Here is a 12,178-nt window from a genome sequence, read left to right as displayed (position 1 = left end):
GAAGTACACACAACTTTATCTCTCCAGGAAGAATTCTGCCTCTAGAAAGAGGAACTGAAAGCCCTGAATCCAGTCTCAGGAAACTGCCGGGCCAGCTTACCACCACTGCAAAAGCCAGCTCAGGAAATGCTATGGTGGGGCTGAAAAGTATGTTAGAGACCACCTACACCAGTCTACTCCTGCTTAGAGGACTCCCACTGTCCTTGGTTAGGCAGAGCCCATGCCACCGCAGCTTAAAAAAAGTCTTCTCTTAAAAGACTTCCTTAAATTTTTCAGCAACCAATTCAAGTGTGGAACAATTTATATTAATAGTTTCAAGTGGTGCTTCCTCCTGGGTGATCGACATTTCCTAGGAAAGTAGAAAGAGATGGGTCTAAAAAGTTCATTCCCTCCTCCTCCAGATAAAGACCTAAAAACATTCCTGCTCTAGGTTGAGGATTGCCTGGCGGTGGGGTGGGCGGGCTCGGGGCTGGGCCTGGGGCGCCTGGACTTCTTGCCTCATAAGCAACCCCACCTCCCCCGACCCCCCCACCCACCACCAAGCTCCGAAAGTTTTAATCCCCGTAGCATTCCTGCGCGCTGGCATCTACCTGACCTTGTCTTAACGTTCTATTTATTTATACGTTTCTCCGTGCCACCTCCCACCCCAGCCCTGGGGGCAGCGGCTCTGCCAGGGTCGTCCCGGGGCGCCCTCCCGGGGCTGAACACAGTAGGGGCACCGTCTGGGCAGTCCTGGGACGCCCCCCTCCCAGACCGGCACACACTAGGGGCACCGCCTGGGCGGTCCGGGGGCGCCCTCCCAGGCCGGCACGCAGTTGGATCTCGCCCCTCCTGCGGTCCTCTGCTGACCCCAGTGAGGCAGTCGACTGGGCTGTCGCCGACCTCGGCGATTCTGCTGCGTTTTGGGGCAGGTGTCTGCGCAACGCCCGCGGATGGCTGTGTCTCCTCGGCCGGCGACACTCAGACTCCGGCGGCGCGGGGACCGGAGCGCCGGGCGGGCGCGTCTCTCAGCGTGGAGGGCCGGGCAGGGTCGCGACGGCGCGAGGTGGCCGCTCGGAGCCGGACTCGGGGATTTTAACTTATTTCTGCCAGAGGGGTAATAGGAGTCCGCGGAGGGCGCCGTCGGCCCTCCCAGAGCGCGGGTCCGGGTAGGCTGCACCTCCCTCGAGGTCGCCGGGCGCCGCGGCCCCGCGCTCCGGAGTCCCCTCCCAGGGAAGGGCGTCCGAACCCCTGCGGGACGCGCCGCTCTCGCGCGCCGCGGGGCCTGGGAACAGCGCACCGGCTGAGCCCGGAGCCCCGCGGGGCGGCGGGACGGACGGCGCCCGCGCCCAATCGCGGGGCGGGGCCGAGGGGGCCTGCAGGCGGCGGCCAATGGGAGGCCGCAGAGCGGGCGGGGGGCGGTGCCGCCGGGCGGGCGGGCGGCGGCGTCGGGAGCCGGCGCGGCAGACCGGGAGCCCGGGAGGAGCAGGCGGAGCGGGAGGAGGACGATAGAGGAGGAGGAGCAGCGCCGCGCCCCCGCCCCGGCCGCCCGCCCGCCCGCCCGCGCGAGCTCAGGCCGACAGCTCCAGCCGCAGCCGGCGGGTCCGGGCCGCCTCCCGCCGGAGCCCGGCGCCGGCAGAGTCCGGGCCGATGGGCAGCCCCGGGCAGCGGCGGGCGGCGAGGCTGCGGCCCCGGTACGCGCCGCCGCGCGCTCGCGGGCTGTAGCAGGTCCCGGCGGACTGCGTCTCCGAGGTGCGTGTCGGGCGAGCGGACGGGGAGCGAGGCGGGATCCGCTCGGGGAGCCTTCGTGTGGTGTCCGCGCACGACCTCGGCGAGGACTGTCCCGGGGTGAAGGGGCTGCTTCGGGGGCTGACGGCGGCCGGGGGCAGGGCAGGGGCGTGGGGCGGGGGTCCGGCTGGCAGATGCGCCCGCGCTCCGGAGCCCCGGGCGCAAGAGGAGCCGCCGCCGCTCGTTCTCTCAAAGTTATCGATCGGCAGAAAGGTTATTCCCGTCTTGGTGACACGAGCACTAATGAGGACCTCCTCTGGGTGCGCAGCAACTCCTCTGTGACTAACCTAAGAGCAAAGATAAAAGGCTGCCGGACGCGGTGCACTGGCGCGCCGGGCGGGGTGACTTGCTGAACTTGCTGCGGGGTGTATTCCCCCGGGAAGGTGTGCGCCCCCAGCGCGCGCCCTCGCCGGCGCCCGGCTCCCTCTTTGTAAGATCCCGAGCCGGGGCGAGCGCCCTTCCAACTCGGCGCGACCTCCCTTCGGGGTCCCGACGGCTCTGCCACCTCCCCGGTGTCCCATGCCTCGCTCCATTCTCCGCTCCCGGGCCTTGCTGGGTCCCCCTATATTATTAAAGCTAGTTTGACCACGTCCTGGGAGTATCCCCACGAGCACCTACAGATTAATTTTCAACCGTGCCACAAACCCAAAGAATCAATTTCGGTTCATCATCTACAAGAGAGAGCCGATGCTTCTGGGGAAGAGAAAACAACTTGGCATTACCCCTCTGGGAGATATTTGTCATCATTAACCTGCTTCAGTTAAATTAATTCAGCCCAAGATGACTCCAGCGTGAGTATTGGAAAAATCAAGTGCATTGGTCACGGAATTGTGGTCACCAAAACATGATTTTGGTCAAAATAAAATTGTGCATGTTTTGGATTTTGTGTAGATTAGAGTTGGTTGTCATAAGGATGGCCTTTTTTTTTTTTTTAACAAAGAATCTTGACGATTCTCATAGGTTTGCTCTCAGTAAGTTCAAAATAGTCACTAAGATTTTTCTTTTCTTTGCCTCTTTTGTCTGCAGTTTTCATTTCTAAGTGTTAACACTAGATGGCTTTCTTATTACAGGCATTTAGTAAACTGGGCTTTTGAGTTGGCTATCTGCAATCCTGGCGGCAATTTTTCCAGTTTTGCAATTAGTAATGGGAGAAAAAAATCTCTAGAACTGTTGCTTTCTTTGAAATATATGACTTCCTTATAAAACAAACATCTAGATTTCAAGAGGTGTCCTATTACTTCTGGCATTCCTAAAGAGGAATTTCAAGAGACAACTTGGTCACCATTTTTAGTCACAAATTTAAGGATGTCTGTTTCATGTTTTGATTTATTTGAGGAATACATTTGAGGAATGTATTTAGACAGCATTTTCACTTACTGTGTTTACTGCTTAATTTAGTAGTTCACTGCTTGATTCAGAGACAGATAAAAGACTATTATTCATGGGAAAGTGCAGTCTTTCTTGAGTTTTGGATACAGATATAGCATTGATTCTTCCTAAGATTCCAGTGATGCAGGTAGTTGGAGTCTATATGCATAATTCATACCAATGATTGTGTTAGGGGCATCTCTATTTCTTTCTTCCTAATTGGTACTTGGTTTTTCACTTCTAAGCACAACCCCTTTTATGAGAAGTACAGTAGCCTGTAGTTGGCCATTTTAGCAGAAGCAGGTTCTCAGTTAAACGTTTTTAGTCCTTTTTTTCTAAAGCAAGACCATGGCAGCCTGTCCAGATCTTGCCTCGGTAGGCAAACTTGTTCATAAGCTGGAGAAATATCTTAGACTTATTTTATAGCTGTCGTTTATTGTGTGTCTTGCCCAGCTTAAAATACGACATGTTGAATTTGTTTGTTCTAAATTAGAGTGTATTCATAAATAGCTGAAGGGGGGAAAAAAACTCTCTAGCAAACATCTGGGAAGTAGGAAATGAAATCAGAAACAGCTTTTATCAGTACCCACATGCTACCTATAGATGGGGTGGAATGAACTTGGGTAAGAAGCAGTGTAAGCATTTGGTCTGGAAAATACGAGCTAAATTGCAGGTATGGAGTTAGAACGTCTGGCCTTGGGATACAGGCTGCAGATTTTCCCCAGCTGATTTAAGTGTCTGTTTTTCATCAGATGCTTTTTTTTTTTTTTAAAGATTTATTTATTTATTTATTTATTTGAGAGAGAGAATGAGAGAGAGAGCACATGAGAGGGGGGAGGGTCAGAGGGAGAAGCAGACTCCCTGCCGAGCAGGGAGCCCGATGCGGGACTCGATCCTGGGACTCCAGGATCATGACCTGAGCCGAAGGCAGTCGCTTAACCGACTGAGCCACCCAGGCACCCCAAGGAGAGAGAATCTTAAGCAGACCCCACACCCAGCAGGGAGCCTGATGTGGGGCTCGATCTCACAACCCTGAGATCATGACCTGAGCTGAAATCAAGAGTCAGATGCTTAACCAACTGAGCCACCCAGGCCCCCCCAGGTGCTTATTTTTTTAAGTCCTAGCCTTTCTTAAAGAGCTTTAATTTTATGGAATGTGATAGGGGAATTATCAGAGCACCGTTATTTGGCTTTTATGATGTTTACTCTAGTTAAAGCTGAGTACTGGGGGTTTGTAAGTTGTTTTCCCCCAGCCCTTGTGACTGGAATGGTATTTTAAAGGATTCCTTGATACCTGAGCTTAGTAAACACCTGTCTGCCTGGGGATCTTTTCACCTGAGGCAAAAGGAGTAGTGGGTTATTCATTTTGATAATCTATCTGTTCTTGAAAGTGAGGAAATAGTAGTGAGCTACCTTGAAAGGGCAACTGTCTGGTAATCGAAACTGGCTTGAAAGTGTTTATGTTTGGTCATCAAAGCTAATTTAAAAGGGGTTGTGTTTACGGCATACTTTGCAAAGAACTATGTGTTTAAGTGGGTACTGCTCCCATCGGAATCCCAGCCGTAATTGGTAAATGCAAGGTGTTTTGGTGGTTTTTTTGTTTTTTTTTTTTGAGATTGAGGAAGGCATTGAGTCTTTGCATTTCCGATCTACTTGTTCTAGCAGTTTAGGATTACCTATCCTTTCAAAGACATGCTGAATTTGAAGAAAATTTAGACTGTTGTTAACTGAAAAGCAAAGCAGTTTTTGTTCTGTTTTGAACTTGAATGAGATATGACGTACAGTTCTAAAGAATACAAGGAACCATGTTCCAGATTTTTCTACTCCTATGAATGTACCTAATTCCCTTGCAGGGTGATAGAATAGGGAGAGTGTTAGGCAGGAGGGACAGAAACAGCTAGTTTCCTGCCTCTACCCCCTGGCACGAATGAGTTTGGATGAAGTATTTCCGTGATCCCTTTCAGCACCAACATATTAGATTTCTTTCACATTTAAAATAAAGGTATTAGAGTAATGGACATGACTGATGGTGATAGTTGATATTTTTTCATGAGTTTGTCTTTTCTTTCGTTGTCTTATCATGTGTTTATATACGGGCACTGGTTTGATGAACTCGGTTTACCTCGGAATCAGTGATTCAGAAATTGCTTTTCTGTTCCAATCACGTTTAGCTGTGACCCCTTCAAAGGAAAGAGAACAATACAACAGGACTTTAAATGCTTAACTTCAGAGCTAAATTATTTTGGTCCTTCCTGGACTTGATTCATAAGCTTTGGTTCCCAAGAGTGGTTGAAGTGAGCCAGATCTGACCCACAGTAGAGGTTCTCTGTCTTGAGAAATTTCATATTTAGTGTAACCCAATTCCATAATACTCCCCCCCCCCCCGCCGTATGGCCAAGTGGGGTGATAAGAAAGAAGGAAAGAGGCAATAGTTGAGTCTAGTTGCTGTAGCATCTCCGTACTACAATGGTCCTTAAGGTTATCCCTTCCTTGCTGTATTGTTGCTGTATTTTTTGTTTTCATCCACCTGTAAAATTTAAAAAACAGAAACAAAAGCAGATTTTAGGGATCATCCCATTTGTCAGTATGTGATGCTGCCACACAAACATTGAAAATTAAGGACAACAGTTACTATCTGTTTTCAGTGCATTTCATCAAGATATATTGATATATACCCCACTCCCCGTCTTCCCCACCCCCCAAAAAAGGAAGAAAGAATATGCATGCTGTCAGACAGGAAGGTTCTTCCCCTCCAGAGGGGACATTTGTTAAAATTATCCCACACGTGCGTATGTACCGTCCCATACACGGATACTTTTTCCTTTTGCACCGCCCAGTGAAAACTTCACTGAGGACCAGGATTTGGAAGTCACAGCCCAACCCAACTACCCCTTCTGTGATGCTCGGATCTCTTTTTATGCTCTACAAGTGGTCTTCCAGCAATACCTGAACATTGCCTGCAAGGGGTGGAGAGCGCCACCCTTTGGATGTTTAGACTACTAGAAGCTGTTTTTTACCTGTGGCATTGAAATCTAATTCTCCCTGTTGATTTGCTTTCTACTCCCTTGGTGGCCTGTAGAACAGATCTTTTTAGAGATGCATTTCAGTTACTCACTGAGCAACACCTGTCAAAGTTGGACCCAGAGCTGAAGTCTTCCCACTCAGCTTGACCTGTGCAGAGTAGGAGTGCCCTTCCTTCCTCTTTGCATGTCTGCTTGCCCAGATGGAGTCCAAGTGCGCATTCACTTTTTTTGGTGGCCACGCTCCTCAGACTCCGTGAGTTTCCTGTTCGCTAAAACCCCTGAGTCCTTGATCACATGCTGCCATTAGCCACGTCTTGCTTTCCTATACAAATGTCATTGTGAGACCTAACATGTATTGTACTTTGTTTTGCTTTGTTTTAGCTGGTTCTACCCCTGGTGCTTCTTGGAATTTGACTCTGTTATTTAGCATCTTTGTCAGCTCTCCAAAAGAAATGTTGTCTGCAGAGTACATCAGACTGGTTTCCATACATCTCTACCTAAGTCACTGATGAAATTGTTAAACTGGCTCAACTATGAGTCGTGCCTCTGGAAGCTTCCAGGTTTACAAGGAGATGTACTCCTTTAACCAAGGAGTCTTGGTTCTAGTTAGGTTACTAATGTACCTAATTTCTTACCAACTGGCCCCTATTTCTCTGCCTTTTCCATGCAGATGTCCTGGGAGAGCATGTCAAACCTCCTTTGCTGCTTCTACTGCCCAGGTTACCCTAAGACAGAAATGAGTTCAATTTTAGTGTGTCCCTGGTAATTAGAACCTCACTCTGCATGGTTGGTGATTAAGAAATATTCGTTTAATGACTGACTGACTGAATGACTTAGAAAATAGGGCCCCACTGTGACCTCTGACCCCTGGAGGTCTTAGGCACTAAAAAGACTGTGGGAAAGATCAGAATGTTGTTGGACTTTCCACACTTATTTTGTAGCTGGTTATTACTTTATTTTGCATAGCTTTCAGGTAGCGGAGAAGAGAACCATGATCTTTTCCCATTTTCCCAGTGTTCTGATTATCAGTTAGTAGATGCTCTTCCCTTCCTATTTCCTGAATATATTTAGTCCTGAGGGGCTTCTTGAGCTCTGCCCATTGGATTACTCCATATTTTTCACTTCAGCATATTTGCTAAATCTGGAAGAAGCTCCCAGTTAGTGGAGCTCTTCAAGCAATCAGAGTCGTCCAAAGTAGGCTGTTTAGTTGTGCATTCAGTTACTCATAAGTAAGGAAATCTAGGTAGAGAGCCAATGTTAAAAATTGTTACTGTGGAAAGTCAGAACTCTTGGATAAATAAAAAAATTATGTCTGCTGCGATGAACTATTTGTGGAGACTTAAAAAAGCATTTCTGATGGCAGTGCTTAGGGCATGGTAGCATGGGTAGTGAGCATGATGATTGCTTTCCCGGTCTTCTTGGGGGCTTCATAATGCATTTGATTCCTGGTTGAACAGTGGGAATTCACATGGTTCAGAAATAGCTGTGGGATACCGTCTCCCTTGTAGTGAAGTTTCTAATAAGTAATTTTAGGAATTACAGTTTTCATTTTTCATAAAGGACAAAAGCTGTTGTCGAGTGTTTAATACCTCAGTCCAAAGAACAGTGATTTCCTTGTAGTAGGTTTTCTAAATTTTCTTCAACGTGCATACCCCTTCTGTACAAAATCACTTATTTAAATAAATGTCTGTACGTGTATGCCTCTGCATATATATAGATTTGTGTATGTGCATTTGTGCATATGCATATATACACATGTATGCATGTAAATGTACCATGCTAAGATATGGACATTATAAAATATAAAAATATACATTTTAAGAAGAGTGGTATTAAAAATAAATAGAAGTGGAGTATTTCCTTTTGCATTTCAAAGGCTCTTTTGTTACCCTTCAAAATGTGTGGCCCCAGTCTGGAGACCCTTACTCTACCACCCTCTTGGATTAGAGTTCATGACTGTTTGGAAGCAGTTTCTCAGGGGCCTGTCAGCATCTTGCAAGGGAAGTTTAAGCCAGACCCTATCCTTACAGGGCCCTCTGTTTACTGTATTTGTTCCTTTTTTGAAGACTTTTTTTTTTTTTTTTTTACTTTGGGCTGTTCTCTTCCAGAATTGTTTATGGGTTACTTAGTTAGAGGTTTCGTTTTTGGGGGGGGGGATAATGTATTGGGGGATACCGTTCTCCTTGGACCGTTTCTGATTCAACTCAGCTGTGGAAGAACCATCCTACTATTACGCATAGCCCAAACTAGCTCCACGATCAGGACAGAGGGATGTAACTAATTCATTTGCTCATCCGGAAACTTCTGAAGAGTAAGAACAATTTTTTCTTTTCTTTTTTTTTTTTTAAAGATTTTATTTATTTATTTGAGACAGAGAGAATGAGAGAGAGAGAGCACATGAGAAGGGGGAGGGCCAGAGGCAGAAGCAGGCTCCCTGCCGAGCAGGGAGCCCGATGCGGGACTCGATCCAGGGACTCCAGGATCATGACCTGAGCCGAAGGCAGTCGCTTAACCAACTGAGCCACCCAGGCGCCCTCTTTTTTTTTTTTTTTTTTTAAGATTTTATTTATTTATTTGGCAGAGAGAGACACAGCAAGAGAGGGAACACAAGCAAGGGGAGTGGGAGAGGGAGAAGCAGGCTTTCTGCTGATCAGAGAACCCGATGTGGGGCTCGATCCCAGGACCCTGGGATCATGACCTGAGCCGAAGGCAGACGCTTAACGACTGAGCCACCCAGGTGCCCCGAGAGAACAATTTTTTTCTTAAGTAGGCTCCATACCCAGAGTGGAGCCCATTGCAGGGCTTGAACTCAGGGCCCTGAGATTGAGACCTGAGCTGAGATCAAGAGTCGGTTGCGTAACCGACTGAGCCACCCAGGCGCCCCTGAAGAGTAAGAACGTATTTAAAAGTACAGATTAATAGTACAGTTCTGCCTGTGTGTGTCATTGGCTAGAACTGTGGCGCAACCAGCCCCTCCTGCGGGGGAGTTAGGGAGACTAGCCACCCAGCCTCTCCAGGGCCCCTGGTGCTGAGGCCGACCTTCTGAACTAGCACCTCCCACCTCATCCTCCTTCCTTTGTACTTTCTGCTCTCCTGTACTCTGCTTGACCTCAATCTGTAGCACTTACGATTGCCTGATGTTATATTGTGTGTGTGTGTGTGTGTGTGTGTATTTTTCAGTTAGGCTCCACACCCAATGTGGGGCTTGAACCCACGACCCTGAGATCAAGAGTTACATGCTTTACCGACTGAGCCAGCCAGGCACCCCCAGTATTGTACCTTCATTGTTATATGTTTATCTTCTGTCTCACTTCGGTAAGACATAGGAGCCAAATGGGAGGGCCATTTCTGGTTCACTCCTGTCTTGCCTGTATTTCCATGGATTTTGCCACATAATAGGCTCTTAGCAAATAAGTATTTGTTAAAGGAATGATGGAGAGCCATGGGTTTAAACATGAACCAAGTGTGTATCTTGGCTTTTGTTGAGCTTTAAGTAGTGTTGCCGAAAAAGTTCCGATGATTTCTTCTGTAAATGGCCTATCTAAACAACCTTTCATACTTCATTTTAAATCTTTTCCAGGGCATTTGAGATGACCTGTGATTGGACTTTGATACCGAACTGGTAGAAGTGGAGAAGTAGTTCCTGAAGGTTGTGAGAGCCAAGGTCCATCTCTTCCATGAGGACCTTGGTAGCCTGGGCATGGTCCTGGGATCTGGGGCACCCTAGGGATGGCCTTCTTTCCATGAGAGAGTGTGGTCTGCAGCTTTCCCAGGTTTCAGAGTCTCAAGTGCACAGCCCTGTTAGAATCCGATGAGGCTGCAGTTCACTTAACCCTGGTTTGGGCTCATTATTAAACATGACTGGAAAGACATGGTTTCTGAATTGTGCAGAGTCACCTGTAGACTTTCACCTGTCAGTTCATTAGCCACGATCATCTCTAGAGGAGACAAAGGACTTTTGAAACCTCATATATCTCTTGTTGACCTAGCACTTCTGAGGTTTGCAAAGTGCATGAGAGTTACTTATGCCTTAAATATAGTAGGCGTTCAGTAAGCATTAAAGTCTTTCATCTTGAATATCCTGATATAGTATTCAGGAATTCAGAGGGCTGTCATTCTAACTCCTGTTTGGGTAAATCTGTGTGAAGATGTGCTGTGAGGAAATTTGAGGTACGACTGAGAGACTCAGCTGAATAATAGTAAAATCACCTCATTGACCAACCGATTTTGCTTACTTGAGGTCATTGGAAGTCATTTGCTGGGAATAATGCATCTGTTTTCCTATTTAAAAACTTTCGTGTGATAGTAAGAGTGAGTGATGGAGACCAATGTTTTTGACTTAGGAACGGAATAAAGAATTGGGGAGGGGTATTCTTCAAAATTAATGCAAAAACAGTGATTGTGGTGAACTTTCATTGGTTTTCTCTCACATACTTACCAAGAACCTTGAGCTGATGGGATGACCCCCTTTCAGTGACACAAAAACTAAGGCTTATGGAGAGAACACATGCTCTTCCAAGTCTTCTTAATCTTCGACTTTAAACCCGGTCTCTTTGCTCCAAAAACAGTGCCCTTTCCTCTCTTCCCAGCTGCCTGGAATAACCATTTGTTTCCAGGGATCGTGGAAGGAGTAAATGCAAGAGGGAGGAAGTAAAGAAGGTGCATGCCCAGGAGAATGGTGGAATCCAATCAGTTGTCCCTGAAAAGGGGAGAATAGGTGGCCCAGGGTTAGGCTGACGCATCTGACAAATGCCCCGTTCTATCAGCCAGTGGATCACCTGTTATTAATTAGAAATGTTGTAATTTGTGGTGGGGTAGCCGATTGAATCTGTTTATCTGTCCTTTGTTGGGAAGTGAGTGGAACATTTCTTGAGCTCCTGTGCCTTTGCCAAGATTAAAAGAAGTATAAGAGGAAAACAATTTTTGTTTTGCATGTATACTTTGCCAGATTTGCATAATCTTTGTTTGAGCCAGTTGAATGTGAATCCCTAAATAAATTTCAGGCATTTAAATATTTAAAAGGATTCATCCACAGCACTTTACTCACCCAAAGAATAAGTGCTTACAACAAAGAGAAGAACCCCCTTGCAGATGTAGCCCATACAGACTCTGTTCACCTTGTCATTGAATTATAAAGCATTAATAGCAAAGCTGACATTGGAACATTGGCTGAAATGCTCGGCTGGCTCTCTTCCAAAATATTGTTTCCCTGGTAGAGAAAGCAGGACGGTTTGTTTAAAGTTGGCAGCTGGCCAGCCCGGAGGGCTCTGACGAAATCACTGCAGTCACTACTTTGCTCCGACTGCTAATTTTAGGGCAGTTAAATCGGGGTGATGTCTGGTGACTGCAGTCACTGTACGTCTGGTGGCGTGGAGCTTTCCAGACCCATCCTCCAAGCCTGGCATCGCCGGGAGGTGAGGAGTGCTGGGGAGCAGGGCCCTCGCGGGGCTGCAGGAGACACCGCCTGGAATCTCACTATTTTCTTTGTCACTCTGTCAACAAATCCGTCTCCCAGTACACTTGGCCGTGGGAGGTGTTGAGGATGGAGGCAAGTGTAAATAGAGGCTCCCGCCTTCCCTGGGGCAGCCCGCTGACAACATTCTCATGTTTTCCTTGCTCTGCCTGCGAGCGCTGGGCCGGTTTATCGCTGAGCTGCTTCCGCCTTCTCCTTTTCTGGAAAAGGGAAAACCGAGGAGCAAGATGATAATTTTTGGAAAGCCACTTGGAGCACTGTATGGAAGAGCCCCAGAGTAGAATTTTCTGGCTATTGCAGGGGTGAGGAGGGGTTCTGTGGCCATGTCCACCCCACTGAGCTTCCTGGACAGTGAGTATAATCCCATTTGAAAGTAAGGACGTGAGCCACACAACCTCCAGGTCTGTTTCAGTGCTGGCCTTCCACGATTTCCCAGTTAGCAGGAGGCGCCCTGGGGTGTGAGGCCCCTGAGGGCCGGGGCTTGTGACTTCATCCCCTCCCGTGCCCCAGGTGAGCAGCTGGCCCAGCCAGCAAATTCACTGACTCA

The 12,178-nt window shown here is 47.8% G+C and overlaps 1 protein-coding gene across 3 annotated transcripts in view; it reads left to right on the top strand.

Annotated features, from left to right (window-relative positions):
* Positions 1–1,626: 1,626 nt before the first annotated feature.
* SIPA1L2 (signal induced proliferation associated 1 like 2) overlaps positions 1,627–12,178 on the top strand; it is a 213,774-nt gene continuing 203,222 nt past the window's right edge. For all 3 annotated transcript variants that reach the window (XM_035008465.1, XM_035008467.1, XM_035008464.1), the window contains exon 1: positions 1,627–1,731. The gene's annotated coding sequence lies outside the window, so the exon portion shown is untranslated. The remainder of the gene's footprint in view (positions 1,732–12,178) is intronic.

This window comes from Mirounga leonina, unplaced genomic scaffold, assembly GCF_011800145.1.
Source record: "Mirounga leonina isolate KUSES-001 unplaced genomic scaffold, KU_Mleo_1.0 Mir_152, whole genome shotgun sequence".
Lineage (NCBI taxonomy): Eukaryota > Metazoa > Chordata > Mammalia > Carnivora > Phocidae > Mirounga > Mirounga leonina.
Note: the sequence above shows the minus strand (reverse complement) of the source record. Positions and strands in the feature narration are given on the sequence as shown.